The sequence below is a fragment of the Macaca nemestrina genome, chromosome 13 (genome assembly GCF_043159975.1).
Source record: "Macaca nemestrina isolate mMacNem1 chromosome 13, mMacNem.hap1, whole genome shotgun sequence".
Classification (NCBI taxonomy): Eukaryota; Metazoa; Chordata; class Mammalia; order Primates; family Cercopithecidae; genus Macaca; species Macaca nemestrina.
This window is the reverse complement of record NC_092137.1, coordinates 43223864-43237921: the sequence shown is the minus strand read 5'-3', so window position 1 is coordinate 43237921 and position 14058 is coordinate 43223864. Positions and strand designations below refer to the sequence as shown.

General features: G+C 47.4%; 1 non-coding gene across 1 annotated transcript; it reads left to right on the top strand.

Annotated features, from left to right (window-relative positions):
- The first annotated feature begins 4497 nt into the window (after window positions 1–4497).
- LOC112423765 (U6 spliceosomal RNA) lies at window positions 4498–4604 on the top strand. Its single transcript, XR_003014321.1, has one exon. It is a non-coding gene; the product is annotated as a U6 spliceosomal RNA (small nuclear RNA).
- Window positions 4605–14058: the final 9454 nt, after the last annotated feature.

The following is a 14058-nucleotide window of genomic DNA, read 5'->3' as shown; positions in this document are numbered from 1 at the left end:
TGCCACCACGCTCAGCTAATTTTTTTTTTTTTAATTATCGACTAGAGATGGGGTCTTGCTATGTTGCCCAGGCTCGTCTCAAACTTCTGGACTCAAATAATCCTCTCGCCTTGGCCTCCCAAAGTGGGATTACAGACGTGAGCCACCGTGCCTGGCCCTGGCTTAATTTTTTATTATTTTTGTAGTGACAGGGTTTTGCCATGTTGCCCAGGCTATCTTGAACTCCTGGCCTCATGTAATCCTCCTGCCTTGGCCTCCCAAAGTAGAATTCATTTCTGATGTTAGGTTGGCCTCTGAACAGTTTTACAGAGCTGAATGCTCTAGTCTTCTGTGACACGGTCTTTTTTCTTTTCTTTCTTTTTTTTTTTTTGAGACAGAGCCTCGCTCTCTTACCCAGGCTGGAGTATAGTGGTGCAATCTCCACTCACTGCAACCTCCAGCTCCTGGGTTCAAGCAATTCTCCTGCCTCAGCCTCCCGAGTAGCTGAGACTACAGGCCTGCGCCACCATGCCAGGCTAATTTTTGTAGTTTTAGTAGAGATGGGGTTTCATCATGTGGCCAAGCTGGTCTCAAACTCCTGACCTCAAGCCATCCACTCACTTCAGTCTCCCAAAGTGCTTGGGATTACAGGCATGAGCCACCACACCCGATGACACAGTCTTAATAAGGAGAAGAATATGAAGAATTTGACTTTTTATTGATGCTAAAAGCATTAATAAACAAGAGTTTGGAAAAATGTGGAAAATGGAAAATGTCACTGCCTGCTGTTTGTAGGGTGAAATCAAATGGCTAAACAGCTATAGGAACATTTTGTTCCCACTGGTTGGGTCAGATCAACTTCCCAGGACTTTGTGGGAAGCTCACAAATGCTAGACAATCGTACTGCACTGCTGTAGGAATTCTTGGAGGGCTGGAAGGCTCACAATTAGGGCCTTTTCTCTGGGCACCAACCTGACACCCATGGCAAGGGGGCTGAGCAGTTGTCGATGGCATAGATGCTACATTCTGTGACTCCTCCTAGCCCTGGCCATGGCTGATTGGTATAGAGGGTCAAAGCTGGGCCAGTCAGATTATCTCTCTCGAGATTCTGGAATTCTGAACTGGGGCGGAGATGGGGAGCTGTGAGAACGCGGTTGCTTTAATGGGAATGTTCTGGTGAGGAGATGCATTGACTCCAGATGCTTACATCCTTTCCTGAGGCTCAATTGTTCAACCTTTTCTTGAAATTTAATAAATCCATTATTGTGATTTGTCAGGGCTGATTTCTATGACTTGTCCTATGGAGTAGGTTACTATATTTTTGTCTTCTCACCTTCCCCTGGTGCTGCTGTTAATACATATGGTATCTTTATTGAGTTAGAAAAAGATGCCTGGCTCTGGGTGGACAAGCAAGAAAAAGTTTTTCTTTCCTCCAGGCAGACACAGTCCCTCACCAGGGTGGAAGGTGTGGCTGGTGGAGTGCAGGCTGGGTTTCAGGCCATACTCTGCTCACTTCCTTGGCCCAGTCCTTTTGTGCAACACACAGATGACATCTCCATTTATGGCGGTCTTACACCTGTCCGCCATGTGCTTTCAGGATGATCTATCTTCTGCAGCTAAGCGTCATTCAGAATATGAAGGGATATTCCAGACAAGATTCACGGGACATGGTCTATCATGCAAGTCCCATTCTGGACTTTAAGGCTCATGACAAAGATGTTCAAAGTCAAACCTGCTCGAAGTCAAGACTTAAAGGAAATGTAGGAAAACTCTCTGGCCTGATAAAGTCCACAGAAGCCTCATCTTCTTCTGATGAATGATCTTCAGGCTTGAAAGGATGCCTTCCTCCAAACAGGCTGGCAGACATTCTTGAAATGTCAAAGGATAGGCCAGGGGTGGTGGCTCACACCTGTAATCCTAGCACTTTGGGAGGCCAAGGTGGGCTGATTGCCTGAGCTCAGTAGCTCAAGACCAGCCTAGACGATGTGGTGGAACCCCATCTCTGCTAAAATACAAAAAATTAGCCGGGCATGGTGGTGCATGCCTATAGTCCCAGCTACTCGGGAGGCTGAGGCGAAAGAATCACTTGAGCCCAGGAGGCAGAGGTTGCTGTAAGCCGAGATTGCACCACTGCATTCCAGCCTGGGTGACAGAGTGAGACTCCATTTCAAAAAAAAAAAGAAAGAAGGAAAGAAAGAAAGAAAGAAATGCCAAAGGATACTCCTCCATCCCCCTGTGAAAAAAACTAGTAGTGAGAACGTAAGACCAAGAGCACAGGAACAGATAACAAGGAGGTGTCTGAAGGCCACAGTGAGAGTGACATGGAAACCAGCCAAGGCACTGATGGCCATGGGAAAAAAATGATCTCAAGGAAGAGATAATTCCTTGAGAGGAGGCTGCTCCAGCTCGGATTTGTTCATTCATTTTACAGTCAGGAAGCCACTCCACCCCCAAAGAAGGTAATATGAGTCCTACTACCTTTCTGAAAGGAAGCTGGGTAAGAAAAGCAAGATGGTAACTTTCCCAAGTCAGGGAACCCCTGTCTCCCCAACTTCTGCATCATGTAGACCATTTGTGTCCACAACTTACAGGAGGCAGTGTAGACTAGCAGTTGAGAATGTGAGTCTAGAATCAGAAGGCCTGGGTTCAAACCTCAACTCCATCACTTTCCAGCTATTTGGCCTTGGACATATTACTTAAACTCTTGTGTGTTTTAAAACATGTACACAATCCTTTGACTCTCTTCCCATCAAGAAGTGGAGCCTATGTCACCTCCCTTTGCAACTGGGTGGAAATGTGGCAGTGCCTAGACAAATAGAATGTGGCAAAAGTGGCACTGTGTAATTTCCAAGGTTAGGTTAGAAAAGACCCTGCAGCTTCTGATGATTCCTTTAGGGACACTTGTGTGGGGAGGCTTCAGCTGCTGTGAAAGAAACTCAGCTACCCTGAGGCTGCCTTGTAGAGGGACTGCATTTAAAGTGAGAGATTCCTGAGAAGCCCCAGTCATCCAGCCCCAAGCAGTGTGAACCTTCTAGTCTAGACCCCAGCATTTGAGCTGACCTCAGCCCCAGCCACCAATTGACTGCAAACTCATGAGACACCCTGAGTGAGAAGTGCCTAGCTTAGTCCCCGTCAACCCTCACCTTTCATGAACAAAATAAATGATTGTTGTTGTCTTAAGACCACTGTTTGGGGATTGTTTCTTATCATGCAATAGATAGTTGATGCAGACTTTTCTACAACCTGGAGATGGAATGCTGCCATCACAGAACCTAAGTCATGTGGCTTTAGGACTGGGAGATGGGCAGAGATTGTAAGGACTTTGAGGATATTGTCGATGGAAGTCTGATAGTTCTCAAGGAAGTAGCTGATGAGGGCTTAAAGGAAAGTAAGAAAATGTTATTGGAAGCAGAAGGAAAGGGGACAAACCCTTATTATATAGTGGAAGAAAGTTAGCAACATTGTCACTTGAAGCTATGTGAGCAATAGAAAATGTGCCTAATGAAGGCCAGACATGGTGGCTCACACCTGTAATCCCAGCACTTTGGGAGGCTGAGATGGGCAGATCACATGAGGTCAGTAGTTTGAGACCAGCCTGGCCAACACGGTGAAATGCCTTCTTTACTAAAAATACAAAAATTAGCTGGGCTTGGTGGCTCATGCCTGTAATCCCAACTACTTGGAAGGCTAAGGCTGCAGAATTGCTTGAGCCCAGGGGGCAGAAGTTGCAGTGGGCTGAGACTGTGCCACTGTCCTCCAGCCTGGGTGACAGAGTGAGACTCTGTCTCAAAAAAAAAGAAAAAAGAAGAAGAAAATATGCCTAATGAACTAATGGTTTGGGCTAAAACAATTTTTAAGCAGACTGTTGAAAATGCTAGTTGGATTAGAAAATGCTAGTTGGGCTGGGCGTGGTGGCTCACACCTGTAATCCTAGCACTTTGGGAGGCCGAGGCAGGTAGATCACCTGAGGTCAGAAGTTCAAGACCAGCCTGGTCAATATGGTGAGACCTCGGCTCTACTAAATATACAAAAATTAGCTGGGCGTGGTGGCGGGCACCTATAATCCCAGCTACTCAGGAGGCTGAGTCAGGAGAATCACTTGAACCCGGGAGGCAGAGGTTGCAGTGAGCCGAGATCATGCCATTGCGCTCCAGCCTGGGCAATAAGAGTGAAACTTCATTCCAAAAAAAAAGAAGAAAAGACAATGCTAGTTGGATTATTTTAGCTGTATATGATAAAGACAGAGAAAGATGAGTTAAAAGGAAGCTTTAACTTTCAAGCAAAATTTATAAAATATATAAAGGAGTCAGGAGCTTGCTGGGTTTGAAAATAAATCTGGTTCTCATTCTCAGCCTCCCAGATGGCAAAAGATTCTCAAAGTATGAAAGGGCTTCAGGACAAAGATAAAATCCAGAGTGGGACTACAAGAACCTTTGTTAAAATCTCAGAAATATCTAAGGCTTCATAAAATATTTTGAATACACAAAGGCCCTCTAAGTATTTCAAGAGTGTGCCTCAGTGCTCGCTTCAGCAGCACATATACTAAAATTGGAACAATACAGAAAAGGTTAGCATGGCCCCTGTGCAAGGATGACATGCAAATTCATGAAGCATTTCCTATTAAAATAAAAACAAATTAAAAATAAAATAAAAAAGAGTGTGCCTCACAGATCCTCTTCATTAAACAACAGGGCTTCTAAGTATCCTAAGTAAATTGTTTTACATCAGCCTCACAAGAAGAATGTAGAGAATGTTTTCTTGATGAAATGTGTGGTTATAGCTTTTGACTAATAGGGTGAGCCCCAGTAAGATTCATGGGAAACCCACACAGTTTTTAATATAATTATTTTGTCAGAAGCACCACCAGCTTGGGCAAAAAGGGTCAGAATAGTATGAAATGAAAAAAGGCTTTTGGACCCCCAAAATTCTATAGGAAGGAAACAGGCTGAAAACTACTCAGTTGGAAACACCAGATGTATTAGTCTGTTTTCACACTGCTGATAAAGACATACCTGAGACTGGGCAATTTACATAAGAAAGAGGTTTAATTGGACTTACAGTTCCACATGGCTGGGGAAGCCTCCCAATCATGGCAGAAGGCAATGAGGAGCAAGTCACATCTTACATGGATGGTGGCAGGCAAAGAGATGATGAGCTTGTGCAGGGAAACTTCTCTTTTTAAAACCATCAGATATCGTGAGTCTTATTCACTATCACAAGAACAGCATGGGAAAGACTTGCCCCCAAGATTCAGTTACCTCCCACCAGGTCCCTCCCACAACATGTGGGAATTTAAGATGAGATTTGGGTGGGGACACAACCAAACCATATCACCAGCCATTTTTTATAGAGAAAGAAGGATGATTCAGAACGTGGAACCAAGAATCTAGAGAACAGAGCCAAAAACCACAAAGAATCATTCCCAGGCAGTAGGACTGAACCCTAATCAAGAAATTGGCAATACAATATGAGCCTGAATGGATTTCAGAATTGCTATGGACCAGTCATGGCTGTGTGCCTCCTTTCCCCTCTCTTGAATAAGAGTGTTTATAGTGGCTACGCTATGCCTATCTCATCATTGGATGTTCAGTGTGTAAATAGCAGATAACTTTTTTTTTTTTTGACACAGCGTTTCACTCTTTTTGCCCAGGCTGGAGTGCAATGGTGTGATCTTGGCTCACTGCAACCTCTGCCTCTTGGGTTCAAGCGATTCTTCTCCTGCTGAGTAGCTGGGATTACAGGTGCCTGCCACCATGCCCAGCTAATTTTTATATTTTTAGTAGAGACAGAGTTTAACCATGTTGTTTAGGCTGGTCTTGAACTCCTGACCTCAGGTGATCCAACTGCCTTGGCCTTCCAAAGTGCTGGGATTACAGATGTGAGTCACTGCACCTGGTCCAGTAGCAGACAACTTGTCTCTTTAGTTCACAAGTCTCTGAATAAAGAGGAATAGTACTTAAGGAAATGTGCCTGAGAAATTGCATCTGAGGAACTCCCTCCATACCTGGATGGTTTATATAATGGGACCCTAGACCTTTCTAGCCTAAATCTGATTCCATAATAGATGAGAGTTTGGGGGATCTTTGGAAAAGAATGAGTATATTTTGTATGTGAAAGGAATGTAAATAACTTATGTCCAGGTGATAGACTATGGTGGTTTTAAATATGGCTCAGATTGTTGACACATTTCCTATCAAGAAATGGAACTGTTTCTCCCTCCTGCTGTACCTGGGCAGGTCTTTTTGTTGTTGTTGTTGTTGCACTGAGTCTTTGTTTGTTTGTTTTTTTTTTTTTAATACTTTAAGTTCTAGGGTACATGTGCACAACGTGCAGGTTTGTTACATATGTATACATGTGCCGTGTTGGTGTGATGCACCCATTAACTCGTCCATTAGGTATATCTCCTACTGCTATCCCTCCTCCATCCCCCCACCCCACAACAGGCCCTGGTATGTGATGTTCCCCACCCGGTGTCCGAGTGTTCTCATTGTTCAGTTCCCACCTATGAGTGAGAACATGCAGTGTCTGGTTTTCTGTCCTTGTGATAGTTTGCTCAGAATGATGATTTCCAGCTTCATCCATGTCCCTACAAAGGACATGAACTCATCCTTTTTTATGGCTGCGTAGTATTCCATGGTGTATATGTGCCACATTTTCTTAATCCAGTCTATCACTGATGGACATTTGGGTTGGTTCCAAGTCTTTGCTATTGTGAATAGTGTTGGGCAGGCCTTTTTAACTGCCTTAACAAATAGAATGAGGTATAAATGACACTGCATGGCTTCCAAGTTCTGGGTTAGGAAAAGTGACTCAGTTTCTGTCTCTCTGGATATGTGCCTTTGGATCACTGAGTGACCATGTAAAAAACTCCAGCAATAGCCGGGCAAGGTGGCTTACGCCTGTAATTTCAGCACTTTGGGAGGCCAAGGCGGGTGGATCACCTGAGGTCAGGAGTTCGAGACCAGCCTGGCCAACGTGGAGAAACCCTATCACTACTAAAAATACAAAAAAGGCGTGGTGGTGGGTGCCTGTAATCCCAGCTACTCAGAAGGTTGAGGCAGGAGAATTGCTTGAACCCAGGAGGCAGAGGTTGCAGTGAGCCAAGATTGCGTCATTGCACTCCAGCCTGGGCAACAAGAGCGAAACTCCGTTTCAAAAAAAAAAGTCCGGCTATCTTGGGGCTACCATGTTGGAGAGCTCATGTGGAGAGCCACATAGATAGAGAGATGCCTGAAAGACCCTGGCTTTCGCAGCCTCCGCTTGTTTGTGTCCTCCCAGCCCAGGCGCCAGACCTGTGAGTGAAGAAGCCTTGAAAGTGACCCCATCCATGCCGGGCGCGGTGGCTCACTCTTGTAATCCCAGCACTTTGGGAGGCCGAGGCAGGTGGATCACCTGAGGTCGGGAGTTCAAGACCACCCTGACCAACATGGAGAAACCCCGTCTCTACTAAAAATACAAAATTAGCCGGGGTGGTGGCACATGCCTGTAATCCCAGCTACTCGGGAGGCTGAGGCAGGAGAATCGCTTGAACCCGGGAGGCGGAGGTTGCGGTGAGCCGAGATCGCGCCATTGCACTCCAGCCTGGGCAAAAAGAGCGAAACTCTGTCTCAAAAAAAAAAAAAAAAAAGAAAGTGACCCTATCCTCAGTCACAGTCTGACTACAACATCATGAGACCCCAAGCCAGAACTTCCCAGCTGATCCAAATAAACCACGAATGATAATAAATGATTATTGTTGTTTTAAACCACTAAGTTTGGGGGTGGTTTGTTATTCAGCAATAGATAACCTATTTTCTAAGTGATCTAGAAAGTAGGACAAACAATAACACCTACTTCAAAGGAGGGAAAATGAATAAGGAGTAAATGAGTTAGACGTCATAAAGCACTGAACTCAGGGTCTGGTATGCAGTAAACTCTCAATGAATGTTATTTACCCTTTACAGAGCTTCTCAGTGGCTGGTATCCTGAATGATAGTGAGTCAAACAAAAGTGGTGTTTACTTTAACTATACTCTATTTAAGAAGCGACTATGTGCCTGACAGTGAGTGTCTGTTGAATAAATGAAAAAAGAAAATGATTTTCTGTTTTGCGGGGTGGTAGCTACTCTCCAAAGATGGCCCTGGAGGATATTCATTCCCTTGTAGGGTTTGCTCCCATGCTGAATCTGGTCCAGGCTTGTAACTTACCTTAAGCAGGAAGATATGGCCAAAGTGGTGCCATGCCATTGCCAGGCCTAAGCTTTAATAAGACTTGGTGACTTCCACTTTATTACTTCTAGGAGCTGTGATGTAAGAAGTCTGGATACCCTCTTGGAGAAATCCACATGGAGAGGAGATGTGGAAAAGCCACATGGAGAAGGAGGGGCCCATAGAGGACAGAAAGAGAGAAGGAATCCCAGCAATGCACTAGTCCCAGCCGAGCCCAGCCCTCCGGGTCCTTTCCAGGGTGCCCGACATATAAGGCCACCATCTTGACTCAGCCAGCCCAGTCTAGCTCCCAGATGACTTCAGTTCCAGCTGCCATCTGGCTGCAGCAGCATAAAAGTCCCTCAGTGAGATCAGTGGAAGAACTGCCCAGCCAACTTATAAAGTTGTGAGAGATAATAAATGTTTGTTGTCCATTTTAAGCCACTGCATTTTAGAGTGGTTTGATACATACAGGTAGATAACCAAAAAGTAAGTGCCTAGGACAGTGCCTGCCATACAGCAGGCATTCAATAAATATTGACTGACTAAATGAATGAACCTCTTCGTTCTCTTGCTGTCAAACCTTTTCTGCCTAGGTCTGGGCCTCCTGAGACGCCCTCCTTACCTGCTGCTCACCCCTCCTCTTCTGCCTTGCCCATGTTCCCCATGGAATAGGGGACTAAAGTAAAATGGGTGCTCCTGTTGGGCTCCCAAGTGCACAAAACCCTGAAACAGGTCTCCCTTGTGAGGAAATTCCAGGCTGTAGATCTCTAGGTATAATGGAGGCAGGTCCCTTTAAGTTTGTTAAGAGAAAAGAGAAGAGAGAATCTGTTCTGGCTCTCTCTGGGGTTTGAATTCCAGCCTCTCCAAATCCTGACTGTGTGGCAATGAACTGCTGATTCAACCAACTTCCTTATCCGGAAAATGGGTTCAATATCAAGGCCTTAGTGTAAAAAAGTAACCATGATGTCCTTGGTACAGCACCTGGAGTGTGGGAGGTGCCATGGGGCCATTAGTGTGTCTGCAACGTGGATGAATCTCATAGACAGGATGAACTAGGTAAGCTGGTTGTGAAAGCACATACTGTTGGTGATTCCATTTCAATGAGGTTCAAAAAGAGGCAAAATTAATTGATGGTGAGAGAAGTTCAAAATCATGGTCACCTCTGAGGGGGATGAATATTGACTGGGAAGGGGATCCAGGGAATGTTCTGGGGTATTTGCAATGTTCTACATTTCATCCAGGTGTGTGCATATATGAAAGTTCATCAGGTCACACCATTAAGACGAGTGTGTTTTATTGAGTGTGTTATATCTCCCTAAAGAAGTTGGAAAAATGTGGCCGGGCGCGGTGGCTCACACCTGTAATCCCTGCACTTTGGGAGGCCGAGGCGGGCGGATCACGAGGTCAGGAGATCGAGACCATCCTGGCTAACAAGGTGAAACCCCATCTCTACTAAAATACAAAAAATTAGCCGGGCGCGGTGGCGGGCGCCTGTAGTCCCAGCTACTCGGGAGGCTAAGGCAGGAGAATGGCGCGAACCTGGGAGGCGGAGCTTTCAGTGAGCCGAGATGGTGCCACTGCACTCCAGCCTGGGCGACAGAGTGAAGACTCCGCCTCAAAAAAAAAAAAAGAAGTTGGAAAAATGTTTGCTGTCTTCCCTTCATGCAGGAGTGATCTTCAGGAATTCTCCAATTCTAGGGCCTCTTGCCCCTCGTGGGCTGCCTGTCCTGCCCCCTCACCACAAGTCTGCCCTAGAGCAGCTTCGGCAGTGATATCTTCCTACATTGCATGAATTGGCTGGCCCTGCCCAGCCTGGCCTGGGGATCATGTTGAGGGATGCATTAACCTGCTCCTGAGAGGGCAGAGTAGCTGGGCTGGGGGTCCTCGATGCCTCTGGGGGCTGATGAGTGGGAAGGAAGTCTCACCTCTATACACAGGGTGTCTGGCTGTGTTGGAGGCCAGGGGTGTTTGGAATAAGCAAACAACAGCGGCACATCCTTGGCATGATGGGCCTGGTTCCTGGAAGGCGAGCAGGGAGGGGTGCTGCTGAGGGTGTCCAGGCTGGGCTGAAATGAAGAGCTTGTCCTGCTCACAACCCTGCTATTTGGAACCTGGAGCCATGACGTCCCTCAGAGTTTCCATTCCCTGTGCTGCAGCTGTTGGTTACGTGTTTCATTCAAAATGCTTTGCAGGAAGCAGCAGGTTTTACATTCCAGGGTTTGTAGTCATTTTTTCTCTCAGAGCTCTCGGGCTGGGATTAGAATGTTCTTCAAACCACACTGTCCTCGGCTGGACTCCCAAGAGGAAGTGGGTGGGGCTCTGGGGAAAGAGAACATAGGCCTAAATTCAGGGATGGAATAAAAAAAGATTGGCCAGGCGCGGTGGCTCACGCCTGTAATCCCAGCACTTTGGGAGACTGAGGTGGGCGGATCACCTGAGGTCAGGAGTTCGAGATCAGACTGGCCAACATGGTGAAACCCTGTCTCTACTAAAAATACAAAAATTAGCTGGATGTGGTAGTGGGCACCTGTAATCCCAGCTGCTTGAGAGGCGGAGGCAGGAGAATCGCTTGAACCTGGGAGGAGGAGGTTGCAGTGAACTGAGATTGCACCACTGTATTCCAGACAGAGCAAGACTCCATTTCAAAAAGAAAAAGAAAAAGAAAAAAAGATTAAGGCCAGCACAAGTAACTCCTAGAGGGTTCAGCTGAGTTGAGGCCCAGGTATGGTGAGGGGTAGAAAGGTGGTGGGTGGTGGCTCTTGCCCTCCCCAGCCTTAGGCCAAGGAGAACGCAGAGCCTCTCGTGTGTGCATGCACGTATGTGTGTGTGGTGGGGGCAGGGGGGCGTGAGACAGAACAGCGTCAGTGCTGGCCTTTTATCCTGATGGACACACTCATGCAGCTTCTGTCTGTGGTCACTGCTCTTGGGCTGAGGGAGAGAGTGACACAGGTGTCACTTGCTGAGGGGACAGTGGGTGACGTATGCTCAGGTTTGGGGCAGGCAGGGGAGTACATTAGCACATGGACCACATAGATACATGGATCCAGACAAACAATGACGAACATTTGCTAGAGTGTCTGCTATGCTCCTAGCACCAGGCTGGGTGTTGGGAATAATACCACAGGTACAAGACAGACTCCATGGCTGCCATCACAGAAAAGCCTGGCAGAGATGGCCTGGAAGGTGTCCACTGAGATAAGGGAGGGAGAACAGATTAAGGCAGTGGGGGTTGGTAGGGGCCAGGCTCCAGTGGACAGAGATGGGAGCAGGTGAGTGTAGACGGCTATCGTAGATCCCGGTAAGGGGTGGTACCCAGAGAGTGTGAAGGAAGGGCAGAGCCCAGGAATGAACTTGCAGCAGGTGTGGAATGGCTGAAGATCTGGAAGGTGAAGGCGATGGACAGGATTAAGTCTTGGGGTCCTGAGACAGGGCTCCCTCTCTAAGTCATGAAAAGCCCAGAGGTAGGCTCAAGAGGAGGAGGAGAAGGGGCAGGGGCCACAGGCAGCCATCCTTAATCCAGTGCCACCCTTTCCTTTGCAATCCTGGGGCAGAGGGAAGGGAACCCTCCCTAAGGGTTATACCCTCATTAGACTCTAATGAGAGCCTAAGTCTGGCACTTTAGAGGTGACAAAGCACTTTTGCTTCCCATGTAGGCAGAATTCTAAATATGGCCCCCAAGATTTCCATCCAAACCCCTGAACGTGATGAGACATCAAGCCCCCAATCCTGTGAAATTATATGGCAAAGGGATTTCAAAAACATCATTAAGGATAGAAATCAGTTGACTCTAAGTCCAAGAAAAGAAAGATGAGCTGGTAGGGGCCTAATCTAATCACACGAGCCCTTTAGAAGCAGAGGGTTTTCTCTGGCTGGGGGCAGGAGAGGAGGTCACAGATGTGAAGTGTGAGGGAGGGTTCGATGCATCTTTGATGACTTGAGAAGGTGGGGACCATGTGGAAAGGACCCGAGAGAGAGCAGCTTCGAGGAGCTGATAGGGATCCCTGGCTGACCGCCACCTCAGTCCTGCAACTGCAGGAGTGGAATTCCATCACAACCCGAATGAGCTTGCAAGGAGATGCTCTCCCAGAGCTTCTGGAAAAGAGCTTCTAATAGGAGCCAGCCAGCTCACACTTTGATTTTTAGCTTGTGAGACCCTGAGCAGAGACTACAGCTGAGCCCACCTGGACTTCTGACCTGAAGTGTGAAATAAGAAATGGGTAGTGTTTAAGCTGCTAACTTTGTAATAATTTGTGATTCAGCAATAGAAAATGAATATACTCCACTTTCTCATTTCACCCTAAGAAGGTCTTTGGGAAGCATCTGATGACTCTCCCTTTGCAGATGGGACAGGCTAAGTAAGGCCCTCAGTTTACAGGTACCCGGCTGGGGCTCAGGGCTGAGCCTAGCTGATTTTTTGGCATCACAAACACTTTTCCCACCTGAACGGCCACAAAGGAACCACAGGCACTCAGCCTTGGCCAGGAGTACCAGAGTTGGGGGACCCGCTTCTCACACTCCCCTTTCTAAGACGCACCCTAGCAGATGTGATCCTGCTGGAGCCTGCGGGGTGCAAAGCCATCCCAGCCCCGCCACCTCCTTGGAGAAGAGCAGAGCTCTTGGCAGAAACCAGAGAAGGGCAGTGACCTCAGCCTCCCCCTTCCTCTCAGATGACAAGTCTGGGCTCTGTTAAGGCAAGAGACAGGAACTGAGATCCAAGGAGCCATGAGGTTCAGCTTCCCCTCCTCCACATCCAGTAAAAAGCATTCTCTGACTTGTTGGGATGGGGATTTTTTAAATTTTATACTTGCTTTCTGAATCATTTGTTGGGCACAGTCGGGCATCTCCTGGGAGTCCAGAAATGTTTGCAGGGAGGGAGGTTTTGTTCCTGCTTTATTGATTAAAAAGCCCTAATAAAGGTTTTCTCATTCCTGCAGAGGCCTTTTCTAAAAACCTCCTTAATTCTTCCCAGATGGTGTCCAGTTCTCCCTCCCCAGCAGGGTGGGGCCTCAGAAAGTAGGAGGGCTTTGTGTCTGGCGGACTGGGGATCTCAGCTCTGTCACTTAGTCCCTGAGGGGTGCATGGGGGCAGGCAACCTCCCCAAGCCTCAGTTTCTTCAGGAGTTTCTAAGATGCAATAAGCCAACAGATATGCACAAGGTACCTGGTAGGCAAAAAGGAGGCACTCACTATTGCTTCCTTACCCGCGTCCCTGACCACAACACAAGAACTACCTTGGACATATTTTTCCGACAAAAGAAAACAATTTTGATTCTCGCGACAGGCAGGCCTGGTCGGCCAGCAGCAAGAATCTTCTGTCAGCGAAGTTTGCCTTTGTGCTCCACCTTCCCGAAGCTACTTCCTCTGTCTGTGTAGCATTTCCTTCTTTCCAGCCCTCCCTGCTCAGATCCTAGGCCCTGGGAGGGGGGACGCACTGGAAACCTCGGCAAGACTCTTTCAGTTCAGTGTTGCAGAGGGAGGGCAGGGTTGAATGGTGGAATCCCAGGCCCTGGGGCAGATGTGCCAGTGTGGGAATATTTTCGGGCAGGGGACGAGGATATTGCCAAGGTCCCTCCAGGTGTCTGTCGGGTGGGGACCAAAAGCAGTGGTTGTGCAAGCGTCTCTCCTGCTTGGGTTTCTCCTGACTGTGGATTTGCAGATTTGGAGGTTTGAGCTGAATCCTCTTAGATGCGGCTTTTGCTGTCTTTGACATACGAGAAAAATCTGCTTGACTTCAGCTTTTCAGAGTTTCCACGGTGAAGCCTGGGCTGAGCAGGTCCTGGGGGCAGAGTTTGGGAATGTGGGAGTGGTCATGTGTTTGTCGGGGTGAGGGGTGAGAGGAGCTTCAGGGTCTGGGCCTCAGAATAGTTGGCCCCATGACAAGAAGATTGGAG